Here is a 19,821-nt window from a genome sequence, read left to right on the forward strand (position 1 = left end):
TATTTTAGGCAGTTTGAGGGAAGGTTATAACTGAGTCTTGTTTCTTAAGAATAATCAACCTAAAATGATCAATATTCCCCAAAAGGTATATTTTGGAGTGGCAAAACTCTGCTTCCCCTCACTGACATGAAGTAAATGGCAATTAAAATATAATTTGAGATCTGATGGAACTACAAAAAGGGGCAACTGAATGGAATTGTAAGGGTCTAGAAATTGTGCTAGAAGTCACGGTTGCATTTTTAGTAGATGGAAAATGAGAAGAACATTCTGAAAAGAAGGGTAATAAAACACAGAGGCAATCCAGATTGGAAACAGAAAGGAGGCTTCTCTGTCAGCCTAGGATTTTGCATTTAACTCTGTATGGAGCAAGGCACAAAATACTGTAAATGAGGAGAGGTATAACCATATTTACATTTTTAAAAGTTTGTTCTTGCTCTATTACATGGAATAGGGAATTACAAGCAGCAAAGATGCGGTGTCCAGGAGACTTGTGGAAAATTATGGTCATAACTTGGTTAAGGTAGGTTGCTAAATTAGTGGCAGAGAAAATAGATTGTGGTAGATTTGAGAATTTGAGGTTACTAGGGTACCAGTTGGAGAGAGAGGAAAATACCAGTGATAACTGGAAGTTGAGACTTTCTCCAATGTTGGGGACCACACAGAAGATGTAAAAGTTAGGGGATAGAGAAGATACACCATCTATCTGTGGAATATTCTGGTAGACGTTTGCAGTAGATAGTGAACCACATGAAAAGGAGCATGAATTGGGGCAGAGATAGATAGATGATAGATAGATAAATGATAGATGGATAGATGGATAGATAGATGATAGATAGATGGATAGATAGATACATAGATACATAGATAGACACATAGACACATAGATACATAGATCTAAATCTATATATACATCATCTATAGCTATAGCTATATATTCATTAGTGATTAAGGTCCTCACAGAGAGAGAATTTATGACTACCAAAGAGTGAATGGAGAGAAAAGGCTTCTGAGGAGACCATGGGGGAAATAGAGAGAGAGAGGCAGGTTGTGGAAAAGTGGAGAAGGGCGAATAATCTACTTTGACAATGGAAATGAGAACTGACTAAGAACAAGTAGATAATGTGCTCATCACTGTGGACCCCGTTTGTCTTTGGCATCCATCGTGTAAGGTTTTAGTTTCAATTTGTGTGAGACCCTCAAAAGGGCCAGCAGCCAGAAAGGCTGTGTGCTGGTAAGCCTGCGTACTGCAACAAAAGACTAGCCACTTTGTGGGCTGAGAATCTGGGAAAGAAGATGTTTGATACAGTGACTAAGGACTTTTGCTGGAATGAAAAAAGCTTGGGTAGCTTGGCTGGGACAAAATAGCACATTAGTAGCATAGAGGTTGAGATGGGTTCAACAAATATGAACAGTAGGAACACGTATGCCTTACTGGCATGTTTGTTTTCATAAGATTATGAGGGGTGACTAACAAGGATGTGGTAAAGATATAACAGGATTGACATTTCCTCAGTTAATTTTCTCTAATACTATTTATATGGGCTAAATGATAGGAAAAACCAAATGTTTCATAAATATAGCCTGAAATATGCTAAATGTATTATAAATAATAACTTTCTCGGGGATTTGTTTACACTTTGAATGGTTAACCTTTCAGTATGAGCTTCTAAAATCATTTGACCATCATATACATTTTAGATAAATATGTTATAGTGGTAATGGTCTGTGGAGTTCATTTTGAAATATACTAAGATAGAGCATGTAAATCAGGTGTCAGTGTGATGCCTAGAAGAATTACACTCAATAAATCTACTTTAAAATAAATAGCGTACTCCTCTGGCAAGTTTGGCCCAGTTGTTGGGAGTGTCCTCCCATGCACCAAAAGGTGACAGGTTTGATTCCCAGTCAGAGCACATTAGAGATTCCATTCCCCTTGCTCTGTCTCTAAAATCAATAAAAGCATACCCTCAGGTGAGGACTTAAGATACAATAAAATAAGTAGTTTACTTTGATGTGACTTTCTTTTGCATAATGCTGTAGATTCACATAGGCAACATTAGACACTGGTTGTGTTCCAGGTTTTGACCTTTTTCATTTTCTTGCCTGTTGCATAACTTAAAACAGTGACTTCCTGTGCGATTCAGCTCTGGCGAGTGAAGCTAAAGAAGAGGGAGAAATTACATTAGAGGTTATTTTGGCACTTAGACAAAGAAAATAACCTGTTTTAGGTTTTAGTATTGGGTTAAGACATAAAAGATGTTCAGTTCATGTATATTCATGCAAACCAAGGCTCTGTATAAGGGACCAGTACACCTGGCACTGCTAGGGAGTTACTGATAGCGCTTTCTGGATTTGCCAAGTGGAATCCTCTAATATGTTTTTTAGGATGTATCTGAAGAGGAGAGAGTTGCCCATGCCTCGTATAGCCTCTTTCTCAAACTCCAGTCACCGAAACAAAAGAGTCACATCATCAGATCCTTCCATTTTTCACCTTGTCCGCCCCTGACAGAGTTGTCTAAATGAGAACACTAGGGTAGCCAGGAATTCCTAAATGACCTTCTGTTTCATTTCCACACTTCTGAAAACTCCTCTCTCCAATCATTTGTCTCCACGACTCAGAGTGATACTTTTAAAAATGCACAGCTTATCATTTAAAGCTTTCCATGGCTTTGCTCTACTTTTAGGATTGATGCAAACCGTTAATCTGTGGTATGCAGGCATGACAAACATACTACGACTTCATCCCCTCTCACCTTACCCTCCATGCAGTCCTCCAGACAGGACTACCTACACCTTGTCAGTGCACCAGACTCCTCTGTTCCTTACGACCCTTTCACCGGCTCTTCCTTGCCCAGAGAAGGTTATCCCTCTCTCTTTTCATTCAGTGAGCTCCTGCTCATCCTTTACATTTCCTCAGGAATTTTACTCCTTCAGGAACGTGTTCTTTAATTTTTTCAGAAAACATTATGTTGTAAGATCTCATAGCCCACCAACATGTTCATCTATAGTTAGTATTTATAAATAAGTTAATATTTTATTTTCCTCGCTTATACCATTGTAATTATTGAAGGACAGGAACCATGTCAACTTTGGACATTTTCACATTCCTAATGCCAAAAAAATGTTAATGGTTGTAATAGTTTCCCAGTAATTCAATACACAGTAATTGATGAATAAATGAATGAATTAATCAGTACCTAACTGAGTAGCTCAAGTATTAGAGCTGGTGATATTGTCACAAAAAAGATGAGTATTTATGTCCTAAACTCTTTCGTTTCAAATTCATCACCACTACTTATTGAAGAATGTAGGGGGGAAATGTCTCAGCAGCCAAAGCAGGAGAATGAGCACTAGAAAAATTTTATGGGGAAGGAAATACTTGACAAGAGCCAAATAAAATATTAATTTAGTAGATTAATTTCTACTACTGGTTTCTGGTCCTTTTCAGGCAGCACCTTTGTGTGGATGGTCAGGTTCATTTAAAATAATTGGGAACATTTGGCATTTGTCACTTACTAGTCAGTCAGTCATTTTCATCCGCTGAATTAAATTACCAACCCATTTGAAAATGGACTAAAGGAAGAACATATGCCAATGTGTTAATATTGTTGAGAATCAATTATTTCTACAGCACTATGCAAAATACTGGGTGATGTGTGTGTGTGTGTGTGTGTGTGTGTGTGTGTGTGTGTGTTCAAATGTAAGGAAGAGTTCTTAAGTAGAAGATACTTTCAATTAACTTTGTAGAAAATAAGTACTCAATCATGACTTTCAAAAGTATAAAGAGCCCTGGCCGGTTTGGCTCAGCGGTTAGAGCGTCGGCCTGCAGTCCAGAGAGACCCGAGTTCGGTTCCCGCTGGGGGCACGTACCTCGGTTGCAGTTTGTCCCCGGCCCTGGTTGGGTCGTGCAGGTGGCAACCACTCGATGTGTCCCTTTCACATTGATGTTTCTCTCTTTCTCTCTTTCCCACTCTATCTGAACAAAAAATGGAAAAATGTCCTCGGGTAAAGATAAAAAAAAGTATAAAGAGATACCTCTCTTTCTTGTAACGATGTCATCGGTCTTCCAGGTTTAAATGGCTGATAAATGAATGTGTTTCCAGTTTTCATCTTAAAAGATATCTGATGGATATAATTTTTATGTCCAGTTTACCTTTTGGAGAATTAAAAATAAATTGGCATTCATGTTAGAATATCTACTATATTCTTCAGTCACTTATATTTCTGAAAACAAATTGTAACACTACCAAGTAGCACTTATTAACTGTGATCTTTTTAAATCCTCACAACAACTCAATAAGTTAGAATTTCTTATTGTTCCCATTTTACAGTTGAAGAAACGAGACTTAAAGAAGTTATGTAACTTGTTTAAGCCTACAAAGCTAATGAATAAGGGAGCAGAGGATTGATCTTGGAAAGACCAATTTCAGATCTTTTTGTTATAGACTGTAAGAATTAAGGCTCACACATTTTCCAAATCATTCTTATTTTCAGCAAATGATTATACATTGGTTATTTTGTGCTAAGCACCAGGGATTCTAACTCCTTCCCATGAGGAGCTCATGGGCTAGTAGAAAAAAATAGACAAGTAAGGAGATTATAATAAATAATAAATGTAATTAAATACATTGCACTTACCAGCCGGTGTGGCTCAGTGGTTGAGCGGTGACCCATACACCAAGAGGTCGCTGGTTCAATTCCCAGTCAGAGCACATGACCAGTTTGAGGGCCAAATCCCCAGCTGAGGGGCATGCAGGAGGCAGCAAATTGATGTTCTCTCTCATTGATGTTTCTGTCTCTTTCTCCCTTTCCCTCCTTGGTTAGATTCCTGGTCAGGGCACATGCCCAGGTTGCAGACTTGATCCCCAGTGGGTGGCATGTAGGAAGCAACCTATGGATGTTTCTCTCTCACATCGATGTTTCTGTCTCTCTCCCTTCCTCTCTCTCTAAAAAAATTCAATTAAAAAATATATTTAAAAGTAAATAAAATACATAAGTAAATACATTGCACTTTGAGAACACAATTTCCAAAAATGTCCCTCAATGATTATTTATCAATACAGTATAGTAAAGAAATGTGAGAGAGAAGTATCCACGTAAAGAAGGAAATATGCATCTTTTAAGGCAAAAGAAGCAAAAACTGAAAGCAAACAAATAGTACCCATTTGAGAAGAAGTATGGTGTACTGAGGAATTGCAAGTAGTTCATTTAGGCAAATATAATATATATATATATATATTACAATTTAGTAAGTGGCAAATGAGGATGCTAGAATAGAAACAGGTACCAAAACTTAAATTGCTTTATATTACATTTAAATGTTTTTGAACTTTATGCTGAGGTCAATGAAAGTATTAATATGTTTTAACTTTCAATCACTGATATGAGCAAATATATATGTGACCCTTTTTATGTGATATCAGTGTAAATTCTGCAATAAGAAAATGTTAGCATCAATTCTTGTGAAATTATTGAAAATTTGGTAACTAAAGGCCTTGACAGTGTAAAGAATATAGAACCAATTGTTTTGAGAACCAGTAAGGGGCTCCTCGTTAAATGATTAGAAATTAATGAGTGACAGTTGCTCTGGGAATGAAAACATCATATTATTAACTTGTTTCTATTTATTAAAATGTTCAAATGTATGCATATGTTTTAGAATATTTTAACACAATAACTGGAACCTATTATCTAAAATATTCATCTAATTAAACAGATCTCTTCATTCCATGATTTTCTCAACAATTGGAAATTTGGAGGTAATTTAGGTGTTGATGGCTTGTGTAGCCATCCCAAAGACCCCTGTGGTTTCTCTTGAGAAAGCTTTTTGTTCTTATGAATGACTGGTTTTTTAAATTTTTTTACTTGTCTTTTTATTTTTATTTTTTTAAATCTTTATTGTTGGATGTAAAATGTATTACAGATGTTCCACATTTTTCCCCATTGACCCCCTCCTCCCCACTCCCGCCCCCTCCCACCTTTTCCCACACTATTGTCTGTGTCCATTGGTTATGCATATAAGTTATTTGGTTTATTTCTTCCCACCCCCAACCCCTTTCCCTTTGAGGTTTGTCAGTCTAGCAATGAATTTGTGCTTCTTAATCCCTTCACCTTTTTCACCCATTCTCCCAACCCCCCTCCCAACTGGCAACCAACAAAATGTTCTCTGTATCTATGAGAATGTTTCTGTTCTACCTGTTCATTTTGTTTGTAGATTCCATTGTTGATAGATATGTATTCATTGCCATTTTGTTTGTTCATACATTTTATCTTTTTCTTCAAAAAGACCCTTCATCATTTCATATAATAACGGTTTGGTAGTGATGAACTCCTTTAACTTTTTCTTGTCTGGGAAAGTTTTTATATGTCCATCGATTCTAAATGACAGCTTTGCAGGACAGAGTAATCTTGGTTGTAGGTTCTTGGTTTTCATCACTCTGAATATGTCTTGCCACTCCCTTCTGGCCTGCAAAGTTTCTTTTGAGAAATCAGCTGACAGCCTAATGGGAACTCCCCTCCCTTGTAGATAACTAGCTGCCTTTTTCTTGCTGCTTTTAAGATTTTCTCTTTGTCTTGAACCTTTTGCATTTTGATGATGATGATGTGTCTTGGTGTGGGCCTCTTGGGGTTCATCTTGTTTGAGATTCTCTGTGCTTCCTAGACTTGTATGTCTGTTTTCTTCACCAAGATAGGGAAGTTTTCTGCCATTATTGTTTCAAACAGGTTTTCGATTTCTTATTCTCGCTCTTCTCCTTCTGGCACCCCCAAGATGAGAATGTTGGCACGCTTGAAATTGTCCCAGAGGCTCCTTACACTATCCTCATTTTTTTGGATTCTTTTTTCTTTTTACTGTTCTGATTGGGTGTTTTTTGCTTCCTTATATTCCAAATCGATGGTTTGCTCCTTGGATTTATGTACTCTATTATTGAAGCTGTGTAAATTGTTCTTTATTTCAGTTAATGCCTCCTTCAATTCTAACTGTGTATCCATGATTTCTAACTGGTCCTTTTTTATGCTCTTGAGGCCCTCCCTAAGTTCACTGAGGTTCTCACTAAGTTCATTATGCATCCTTATAAGCAGTATTTTGAACTCAGCATCTGTTAGGTTGCTTATCTCCATTTCGCTTAGTTCTTTTATTGGGGTTTTGTTCTGTTCTTTCATTTGGGACCTGTTTCTTTGTATCCTCATTTTGGCTGCCTCCCTGTGTTTGTTTCAGTGTATTACTTAATGAGAGGTGTGGGGCTAGCTGAGACAAGATGCTGCTCGTTTGAAAGTATTTAGGAAAAACCTGAAGCAGGATCCAAGACAGGCCAATCCTATGGTTAAGCAAGTGGCAACAGCTTGGGTGGGCTTAAAAGTTGGGTGGGGCGGGGCCTCAGGGAATCACCAGGGCGGGGCTACCAGTGTGAGCCAGGTTGCTGGAGTCCCAGGTATGGCGACTGTATGTTGCCCCAGGGAAGGGCTCACCAAAGAAACAAAGGCCTCTTATAGCACGTTTGTCCCGGAGAAAGCCCCCTCTCCAGCCCTCGCTCCAGTGCCAAACAGCTCAGTTCTTCCCTGTATGTCTCTCCCGCCCCTAGAGATGCCTCTCCTCCAAGCTTAGAGGGAGAGAGTCCGATAAGTCCATGCGCGGGCCCTTTAAGAGGAGCTGCCTGGGGCTCCAGCCGCGTCAGCTTCCCCGAGCCTCAGTTCCTGCTGGTTTTTCCAGCCAGAAGTTATGGGGACTTCTTTTCCTGGCACTGGAACCCTGAGCGGGGCACCTGGTGTGGGACGGGGACCCCTCAGTCCTCAGGAAGGACCTTCCCAGCCGTGGGAGCCTCCTAATTTTTATCCGCCACACTTGGGTGTGGGACCAGCCCGTCGTGCTGCAGCTGCCGCAGCCCCTTCCGCCTCCGCCCCTCCTACCAGTCTCGATGTGGCCGCTGCTTTAATTTTGTAGTTGTAGGACTTCCATTCAGCTTGATTTCAGGCAGTTTTGAATGATGGTTGTTTTGCAGTTTAGTTGTAACTTTGAGGAGGTTGTGGGAGGACGCCATACCTTGTTCACCTACCCGCCATCTTGACCGGAAGTCAGTGACTGATTTTTTTTAAAGACTTAGAGCATATTTGCAGAAAGCACCTCTAATATGATGCTGAGAAACTAAGGTTCATGAATAATCACAATACTGAACAAATCATATTTTTCCTGAAACATGCCAAATCATTAGATGATATTGGCTTTTCCAGCTCTAAGTTCCATCCATCTCTTCCTATCTCCTCAATTGCCAGGAAAAGAATGCAATCACTCTACCAATCACAGCTTGATTTCTGATTTCTATGGTGCTCACGTTTTACACGGGACGCTTCTTTATTCTGTTAGGCATATTATAGCACAGGGGGAACTGCTATTTCTCTCCTGGGGTTGCAAACTCCAGTAAGTTGGAGTGAATTTATTTCAGAGATTTGACAGTTCCCCAATGTTAATATATTTTCAGTCTAATTTTGTTGTACATGAGCACATGCTTGGAATGTCAACCACTCCCTTATTGTGGATCACAAGTTTGGGTTGAATTGCCATTGCCTAATGTTTGCTAAAGAGTGCGTGCTGTATGCCTTGCCAATTTTATTTATTTGGGTTTTATTCAATTTAACTAAACATTAGAGAAAGTGAGTGCTTAATATAACATTATGTATGATTCAGAATAAAATCACAGTAAGTTCCATTAAATGGCTATTCTTGGACTGTGTGTATATAATATACCAAATCAACAACGCCAGTCATTTATACATTTCAGAGGTTTCTACTAATTTTCTGTGCATTGATATGTTGTAGACTATTTTTTTTTTTTTTTAATATGTGATGGATGATGTATTGGAATTCAAAAACAGGAGACTCTTTAAGAAATAAAATAGTTTTCAAATACTTGCACCATTCAGCTTTACAGGCTGCGACTTTGAAGAGGAAATATATTTTAACTAGATCAAATGCTACTTAGTCCTTATGTAGTATGACAGCAACAGCAACAGGTCTGTAACAACCTTAGTGATCTCACATCCTGTATAGTGAAAGGAAAATGGCCTCGTTCTCCGGTGACGTTCAAGACTTCATAATATGACTTAATTGGAATTTCAACCTTCTTGGTGAAATATGTGTTAATATTATTATTATTTGCGTGTTTGTGTGTGTGTGTGTGTGTATGTCAAATTAAACATGAAGCTATCTCCAAATTTTCTAAGGACAAATTATCTTTTAAAAATTATGTTAGCCTACAAATAAATACTAGAAAAGTATCCTTTAAACAACACTTATGTATTCAGCCAGTGTGGCTCAGTGGTTGAGCATCGACCCATGCACCAATAGGTCACCTGTTTGAGTCCTGATCAGGACATATGCCCAGGTTGTGCATCTGATCCCCAGTGGGGGGCATGCAGGAGATGGTCAATCGCTGTTCTCTCTCATCGATGTTTCTCTCTCTCTCTCTCTCTCTCTCTCTCACTTCCTCTCTCCCTAAAATCAATAAAATAAATAAATAGCACTTACTAAAGCATGGGAGCACCATTGTAAGAATCACACTTAAATGCATCTAATTTTTCTTGTTTAGGTTTTTTTTTTTTTTTTTTTTAAGCTATCAAAAATGAATTGTTACAGATTAAGTTTTCAAGTGCAAATATCAAATTTTACTGTAGCTTTCTGTAAATTGTTTTAGAAGGTGTTTTTTGTTTGTTTGTTTGTTTGTTTTATCCTCACCCAAGGACATTTTTCCATTTTTTGTTCAGGTAGAGTGGGAGGGAGAGAGAGGAACAGAGAGAGAGAGAGAAACATCGATGTGAAAGGGACACATCGAGTGGCTGCCACCCGCACAACCGACCAGGGCCGGGGACAAACTGCAGCCGAAGTACGCGCCCTTAGCGGGAACTGAACCCGGGTCTCTCAGGACCGCAGGCCGACGCTCTCACCGCTGAGCCAAACCGGCCAGGGCTAGAAGGTGTTTTTGATTAACCATAAATATTTCTCTATTTTGATTAAACAGAAAAAAAAATTAATTTTATATGATATTTGGAATGTGTGCTAGTCCAAGATATTTAATATTTCAGTCTCATCAAGGTGGAATAAGCAATATCTTTCAATCATTGTACCAGAAAATTGGTTAAATGGCTTTTGTTGGGGAAAATAACTCTGTTTCTTTACATTTACAAATGAAACAATTATTGATGCTAGGGAGGAGAATCATAGTTTTCAAGTCAATGAACCCAGACATCTTAGATGAACAGACAAGGAACTAATGTTTACCTAAGTAGAATAATGAATGTAATTAAGAAAAGCAGCGTTGTGTCAAACCAGAGATATATTTGAAATATATGTGTGCTTGTGTGTATTAAAACTAAAAATGAAAAGGTAAAGACATAGTTTAAATAATAATTTAAATAGTTTCCATCTGAAAGGAAAGAGAAATGTGGTATGGAAGGCCACATTATGAGAGACACTTTATTTGTAATGAGCTAATTAGTGGGCTGAGTGCTTGGTTTACTGAAATTCATTATATTATGAAATAAATACCTACTTAAAAATAAAAAGGAAAGCTTTTGCTTCTTCGTTCAGAGAAGCAGAGAGAAGAAAAGACCATCACTACCACCCCGATAACAAGGAAAAAGCGAGACAGAGTGCACATAAATGAATTTTCCGGAACACAACAGACAACTTAATTCTCACAACATCCAACTGACCCCAAATCTGGGAAAGTCAGGCATCTATAGAGAGAAATGATAGGATTACTTGCTTAAATTGGGCAGGTGCTGCTGGACATAAAATAAACCAGTGAGAATTTAGCTGAAATACCTTATATTATTATCAAAGGCCAAGTGCAGACTATGTGGAAGTATAAATCCCTTGGGGATTTCAGATTTAGGAAATGTTCATACTTCTCACTGGCTTTTTCTCCAGGAATCTGACAAAGCCCTTTCAGCGGAGAGTGGAGAGAATCCTTTGCAATCCCCCTCTATACTGCTGGCTACAGGAGAGGAACAGAGGAAACAGTGGAAACTGCTTGGCTGCATCTCATATTTCTCTGTTATCAAACAAAATCTTGGACTACAGGTAAAAGAGAATTAAATATTATCATCTTAGGGGCCTGAATATGCCCCCTGAATCTGAGGAAAGAGAATAAGAGCAAAACAAAATAGCCCAGCTGATATAGCTCAGTGGTTGGACATCGACCCATGCACCAAGAGGTTACCGGTTCGATTCCCAGGTTGTAGGCCCAATCCCCAGTGGGGGGCATACAGGAGACAGCCAATGGATATTCTCTCTCATCGATGTTTCTATCTCTGCCTCCCTTTCCCTTCCTCTCTCTCTCAAATTAATAAAGATGGGGGAAAAGTTTAAAAAACAAAACAAAGCCACCCTCTGTCCCAGGGAAGGCGCCTGGATATGGACTGAGCTCAGCCTTACAAATGAAGAAGAGGCAGGAGTAATGGTGAAGGCTCTGCTCATGAGACCCCTGCACACAGTGCCTACAAGGCGGAGGCTAAATCAGAACATCATTCTTTGGAGAAAAGTTCCCCAAACTGATCCTTACTTCCAGAATGATAAGAATTTGACATAATAACTGTGGAATACAATTGAGAGAACTGTAAGAGACATATTCCTCTTCAAGTGCAGTGCAAAATGAATAATAAAAGCCAGGAGTTCCATAGACATTAAGAAAATAACCCCTGGCCTATCACCCTACACCCTAAATACCAATAGAGCATTTAAAACCACCAGTGGTCCATTTAAGGATCCCTGGCAACAACAGGCTAGCCCCATTGTGATTAGATTAATACAAGCCCCAACACTAAGAGGAAATCAGAAATGGAGAAGTGCTAATTACCATGCATAAAAACTATTTATCTCAGCCTCTGCTGTCCTGCATAAAAGGTCTGTCTTTCAGTTGAAAGGTGAAAGGACACATAAGAAAAGGCAAGATAAAAAACAAATTCTCAAACGAGCAACCATCAGAAGCTCCTCATATGACAAGTATGTTGAAAATATTTGACAGGGAATTTAAAATGCAGGTGCACTTCATTTTATTGCATTGTGCTCTATTGCACTAAGACACTAGTTTTTACGAGTTGAAGACAGGACCCTCCACCACAAAAGAGATGAAGACCAGCCGAAGGCCCAAACAATGGTTAGTATTTTTTTTAGCAATAAAGTACTTTTTAATTAAGGTATGCACATGTTTTAGACGTAATGCTATTGCACCTTTAATAAAGTACAGTGTAGAATAAACATAAGTTGTATATGCACTGTGAAACCAAAAAAATCATGTGACTTGCTTTATTGTGGTCTGGAATTTCACCTAAGATGTCTCTGAGTTCAAAACACTGCTTATAAGGATGCTTAGTGAGAACTTGAGTGAATTTAGTGAGGGCCTCAAGAGCATAAAAAAGGAACAGTTAGAAATGAAAGATACTCAGTCAGAAATGAAGGAGGCACTAACTGAAATAAAGAATAATTTACACAGATTCAGTAGTAGAGTAGGTAAAACCAAAAAGCAAATTATCAATTTGGAATATAAGGAAGCAAAAAACACCCAATCAGAACAGCAAAAAGAAAAAAGAATCCCCCCCAAAATGAGGATAATGTAAGGAGCATCTGGGACAACTTCAAGCATGCCAACATTCACATCTGGGGGTGCCAGAAGGAGAAGAGAGAGAACAATAAATCGAAAACCTATTTGAAACAATAATGGCAGAAAACACCCCTAACTTGGTGAAGGAAACAGACATACAAGTCCAGGAAACACAGAGGGTTCCAAACAAGATGAACCCCAAGAGGCCCACACCAACACACATCATCATCAAATGCAAAAAGTTCAAGACAAAGAAAGTATCTTAAAAGCATCAAGAGAAACGCAGTTAGTTACCTACAAGGGAGTTCCCATAAGACTGTCAGTTGATTTCTCAAAAGAAACTTTGCAGGCCAGAGAGAGTGGCAAGAAATATTCAGAGTGATGAAAAGCAAGAACCTACAACCAAGATTACTCTATCCTGCAAAGCTATCATTTAGAATCGATGGTCATATAAAGAGTTTCCTAGACAAGGAAAAGTTAAAGGAGTTCATCACCACCAAACCATTATTACATGAAATGTTCTAGGGTCTTCTTGAAGTAAAGATAAAAAATATGAACAAACAAAATGAATAAGCGGAACAGAAACATTCTCATAGATACAGAGAACATTTTGTTGGTTGCCAGATGGGAAGGGGCTGAGGAAATGGGTGAAAAAGGTAAAGGGATTAAGAAGTACAAATTGGTTGCTAGACTGACAAACCTCAAAGGGAAGGGGTGTAGGGGGTGGGAGGAAATAAACCAAAGAACTCATATGCATATATGTATAACCAATGGACACAGACAACAGTGTGAGGAAAGGCAGGAGGGGGGCAGAAATGGGGAGAAGGGGGTCAATGGGGGAAAAATGAGGAACATCTGTAATACATTCAACAATAAAGATGTTTAAAAAATAAATTCAAAAACAATAAAAAAGGAAAAAAAAACAAAAACAAACCCTATTCAAACATGTCACCTTTAATGTAATACAAATGAAGACAAAGAGGCTTATAAAGAAAACAGCATATTACATACAGAGGTAGGTACAATGGTAAGAATTAGATAACTTTTTTTTGGAAATCATGCAATCTGTTTAACAATAGTAATATTTTTAAAGTGCTAAAAGAAAAAAAAAGTAAACAAGCAAACCAATGAAAGCTTGTCAATTATGAATTCTATACCTAGTGAAAATACCTAGTAAAATTCTCAGATAAAAACTCTTGAGAATTCACTTCCATTCAGCCAACACTGTAAGAAATATTGAAGAAATTTCTTTACATAGAGGGAAATTCTGCTAGACAAAAATAAGTGGAATTCTGCAAATAAAATAAATATAAAATAAAATATTTTTTCTTGTGCTAATTGTTCTAAAATATAACTGATTATTTAACTTTAAATATCACTCATAATCAGAGTGGCTAAAATGAAAAATAGTAAGAACGCTAAATGCTTGTAAGGGTGTGAACAAATTTGATCACATATACATTGCTGATGGGAAGGTAAAATACTATAGCCACTCTGGAAAATGTTTTGGCAGTTTCTTATAAAATTAAACCTGCAATTACCATAATCAACAAGCAATTGCTTTCATGGGCATTTATCCAAGAAAATTTGAAAAATTATGTTCATACAAAAACCTGTAAACAAATGTTCATAGCCGTTTTATTTGTAATAATTCCAAACTGGAAAGTCATCCAGACGTCTTTCAACAAGGGAATGATAAACTATCAAAAGATGCAATGGAATACTACTTAGCAATAAAAACAAGTGAAATGCTGACACAAACAAACAGATAAATCTTCAGGAAATTATTCTGAACAGTAAAACAACAACAAAAGTTCACAAATTGAATGATTTCATTTGTGAAATATTTTTGAGATAAGAAATGGTAGAAATTGAGATAAGATTAGTGGTTGCCGGTATCCAGGGAAAGTAAAAAGGAGAGAGAAAGGTGGGTGAGGTTAGAAAAAGGCAACAGCAATTTGTGTGGTGATGACACTGCTCAGTATTTGACTGTAGTGGTAGATAAACCTACATGTGTAAATTTGTTTAGAGTTAAGTATACACACACACACAGCTTAGTACAAGGACAGTTGGTGAAATATGAATAAGATTAGTGGGCTGTATTAAGTTGTGATATAGTATAGTTTAAAAATTTTTACCACTAGATAAAACTGGGTCAAGTTTACACAGGATTTTTGTGTATTATTTTTAAGACTGTGCGAATCCACCCTTGTCAATAAAAATTTTATTAAAAACAGTAGAAGATTTGAAGGTAATTCAAAAAACAGGAAAAATGGCTTTAAAATACTTAATATTAGAAATCAAAGAAATATAAATTAAAACTCTCATGGCATATATGTACATCCTTGAGTGACTAGAATTAAGAATATGACAATGCTAACTACTGTTGATGAATGTGGGTCAACCCTTATTGTTAGGAAAAATATAAATTGATACTACAACTTTTAAAACTTATTTGGTTTTATACACACACACACACATATAAAGTCAAACAGTAATTTTCTTTTTATTATTTCTTAATTTTTTTTTTTTATCCTCATCCGAGGACATTTTTTACATTTTTTGTTCAGATAGAGTAAGAGGAAGAGAGCGAGAGAAACATCCATCAAGTATCAAGTGGCTGCCACCCGCACGACCAACCAGGGCCAGGGACAAACTGCAACCGAGGTATGTGCCCTTAGCAAGAACCGAACCCGGGTCTCTCTGGACCACAGTCTGACGCTCTAACCGCTGAGCCAAACTGGCCAGGACCAAACAGTAATTTTCAACTGATTTTGCCACCTAAGGGACACTTGGCGATATCGAGATATTTCTGGTTGTCACAGCTGACGCAGTAAGTTCTATTGGCTTGCACTTGAGTGGAGGCCAGGATAGCGCTGAAAACTGTGGTCTACAGCAGTAATTGTCAACCTTTTCATCTCCTGGTGCACAAGAACTCATCACTAAAATTCTGTGGTACACCAAAAATGTATTATTCTTTTGCCAGTATAAAAAAAAAGGTATAATTTTGATTCATTTCCATTGGCCAGATATTATTGTTGGTTGTTGTCAATTTTTAAAAATATTATTTGACAATCTAAGGGAATGGTCAGTGCTCCTGACTAAATAGTCAGGCATTGCATATTTTAAAATTTTTTAAAAAGAGGTACCAGTGTGCCTCTTTTTTATCTTCTTTTTGTTGATTTTTAGAGAGAAAGGAAGAGTGAGGGAGAGAGAGATAGAAATATTAATGAGGGAGAACATTGATTGGCCACCTCCTGCATGCCCCCCACTAGGGATTGGGCCCTGACCGGAAATCAAACCTGTGACCTCTTGGTGCATGGGTCAACGCTCAACCACTGAACCGCACTAGCCGGGCCAGTGTGCATCTTTTTAAAAATTGAATTTATTGGGATGACATTGGATAATAAAGTTATATAGGTTTCAGGTATACGATTCTATAATACATCATCTGTACGTTGTATAGTGTGTTTACCACCCCACATCAGGTCTCTTTCCATCACCATTTATTACAGCAGACTGGTTGAAAATTGCCAATCTACAGGACAGCCTCCCACAGTGAAGAATCAATGATCCTAAATGGCAAGAGTGCTGAGGCTGAAAAACCTTGACTACATATAAACCTCTGATATGACCCAGGAATCTTACCCCTAGGTATTGTCCAAGAAAAATGAAAACATATGTGACTGTAAGACTTATATAAAGATTATATTACCAGGTTTAATCATAATAATAAAAATTATGAAACAGCCCATATGTCCATCATCAGATTCTTGGAAAATTATAGTATATTCATACAAAGAAATTCTACTCAGCCAGACAATGAAATAAATTACAGATGAATCGTAAAAATATTATGTTGAAAGAAGTCAGACACAAAACAATAATTGCTCATTTGATTTTTATGAAAATGTAGGACAGGCAAAATGAATCTGTAGTGACAGAAAGCAAATCATTACTTTTTTTTTTTTTTTTTTATCCTCACCCCAGGACATTTTTCCATCTTTTGGACAGATAGAGTAGGAGGGAGAGAGAGGAAGAGAGAGAGAGAGAAACATCGACGTGAAAGGGACACATCGAGTGGCTGCCACCCGCACGACCAACCAGGGCCAGGGACAAACTGCAACCGAGGTACATGCCCTTAGCGGGAACCGAATCCGGGTCTCTCCAGACCACAGGCCGATGCTATAACCGCTGAGCCAAACCAGCCAGGGCCAGAAAGCAAATCATTAAACGCCTGAGGTCGGAGGTGAGGCCAAGGGCTGGTTGCATGAGAGAACATTTTGGAAACGATGTAGATGTCCTAAATGTTGTTTGTGGTGCTATTTCCTAGGATATGTATTACTCTCAACTGCATGTAACTGTGCAGTTAGAATTAATGCATGTTAATACATAATTTTTTTTTTTTTTGGTACATGCCCCTAGCCGCTAGGGCCTAGCAGGAACCAAACCTGGGACTCTCTGGTCCGTAAGCTGACGCTCCAACCACTGAGCCAGGGCTTAATACATAATTTAATTCATAAAAACATTTGATTATAGAACAGGAATGTGTTGGTTCTTGATGGACAAATATAACCAAGAGATTAAATTAAAAAGGGGGCTTTTCTATGTACTCTGCCTACTATAGCCACTCTGTACTTCACATTTTCCTGATTGATTTTTTAGCATTTATTTACTGATTATTGTTTGTATTTCCACTAGTATATTCATTTCATGAAGCTAAGGCCCTTTCAATATTTATTTTACCAGCTGTATCTTCAACACTTAGAATACATGTCTGGTATCTCCAGGTACTCGGTAAACATGTTTTAAATTGATGAACAGTAAGTGATATTTTGACTTCTCCAGGAGGTTTTTCTGCATACCACTAGTCTGTGGGACTGCACTCACTGATCTTATAGATACATGTGGTGCATATTTTTTATCGTTTTGCCTCTTTTAAGCTCCATCTCTATTTTCATTTGGGTACTTTTTTTCTGATCTTTTTGTTTCCCCCATGATATGCTCCTTTAGTTCACCCCCAGCACCTCATAACATCTTTAGCATAATTAGCACTCAGTAAATTTTGATTCAATGAGTAAGTGAATGAATTTTACAGGTATGATTATAGGGCCTCAGATCTAACATTTGCACAGTTGAATAACTATTAAAACACTATTTACTTTTTGTAATTTACCACTCTCATTAAGAAATGGAAGTGTTAACAGAGGGGAGAAGGCCTCAACCCCTGCTGTTGCTGGTGGGGGTGGAATTCTTGTGATATCCAGAGAAAAAGAATTTTCGGAGACTCGCACGGTTGAATGAGTAACTTTTATTGGCATGGGATTACATCCCTGACTTTCCAAAGTCCTTTTTCCCTTAGTCCAGTCATAGGAGAAGTGCAGCGGGGGCTTCAGCAGAGCTCAACCAGAGCCAGTGTCCAGAGTTTCCTTTCCATGTTGGAGCCTGGTTCAGTCCAGCACAAGCTAGCTTAGCTTATGTTCCCCACTGTAGTCCTTTAGTCCATTGCATGTGGAGTCCTCAGGGTCACATGGCTATGGGGGAGACACAGGCAAATGCAAGGAAGTCAAGACTCAGACCAAAGCACAAGAGCAACTCGAACAAGAACACCTTTGTTTAGGGGATTATGCATTCCGAAATTTTCACCTATTTGCAGTGGCCACGCCCATTCTGGTTAAATATCTCTGCTCCCAGGTTTGACGGACAGACAAATAACTTTGCTATATCACCCCAACTTCATGGGGCATGTGTTTATCTTCTGTTTGTTGGGTCGCTTTCCCCACTGTTTCACAGGGAATAGGCTGGTAGTTCCCTGGGGAGTACAAAGTTGTAGCTTCCTGGTGAAACTGCTCAACAACATGTCTGTAATGTTTGGCTTCCCTCTTTGCTCCTTTCCTATCATTAATAACTAGCTAAAAACATGGTATCAGAAATATTAGAGGGAATAGCATGAAATCCCAACTGCATTTTTAGAGTCAATAATATGCAATAATATGCAAACTGGCACTCAAAGAATGAGGTTAAAAAATTAAGCGGTTTTGTCCAGTTGGCATGGTTCAGTGGACTGAGCATCATCCCATGAACTGAGCGGTTCTGGTTCGATTCCCAATCAGGGCACATGCCCAGGTTTTGGACTCGATCCCCAGTGGGGGATGTGCAGGAGGCAGCTGATAAATGTTTCTCTCTCACATCAATGTTTTTATCTCTCTCTCTTTCTCTCTGTCTAGAAAAATTAATAAAAAATATTTTAAAACATCTAATAGATCTATTGTCCTGTGGTACGTGACATAATTTTTGAAATACAGACTTAAACATTAGAAAAAGCGGAACATGTATTGACATATTCTTTGTGCCAGGTATAATACTGGGCTTTTTAAAAATATACATTTTCTTCAATTCTTTCAAGATCTCTGAGACAAGAGTCGTTTTCTCCATTTATGAGACAATAAAATTGAAGCTTAGAGAAGTTGAATTGAATATAGTCACAGAGTAACTGAAAGGAAAAACATGATTTGTATCTAAGTATCAGTCAGTTATGCCTATTCGATTCTATTGTTTTCCCTAGGTGACATGCCAACAATTTAATATGTTAAATATTCATGTAAAATATTTGCATATTTCTGCAATTTATTTTGAATGAACCTATAAGATAATCCATAAAATTCTAGTTTTAAAAGGCATATAGTTCAAAAGACATGGACATAAGAAAGGGGCTTGAAATTGTTTTGGCCTTAAAAGCATTCACGCTTTTAATATGAAACCTCTGTTCTTTTGCTAAAGATGGTTCCCGAAACTTCTATTCAGATGTCTGTATAGACTAACCCATTCAACACAAAGCACTCGATGTTGCATGTTCTTAGCCTGTATTTATCAATACATACATAAATGGAGTGGATTAACATCTGATCTCTTTAAAGAAACAGTAACTTCCTTGATGATAGGGTCTATCACTTCCTGCCAAGAAAATACTGGCTCATAAATGATGATTTCATCAGTAAATGAATCTGGAGAGATTCAAGATATAATCAGTTTAGCCCGGCCGGTGTGGCTCAGTGATTGAGTGTCGACCCATGCACCAAGAGGTCGCCAGTTCGATTCCCGGTCAGGGCACATGCCCAGGTTGTGGGCCCGACCCCCAGTGGGAATGCAGGAGGCGGCCAATCGATGTTCTCTCTCATCGATGTTTCTATCTCTCTTCCTCCCCCTTCTTCTTTCTCTAAAATCATTA

The sequence above is a fragment of the Molossus molossus genome, unplaced genomic scaffold, assembly GCF_014108415.1.
Source record: "Molossus molossus isolate mMolMol1 unplaced genomic scaffold, mMolMol1.p scaffold_m16_p_15, whole genome shotgun sequence".
In the NCBI taxonomy this organism is placed as follows: domain Eukaryota; kingdom Metazoa; phylum Chordata; class Mammalia; order Chiroptera; family Molossidae; genus Molossus; species Molossus molossus.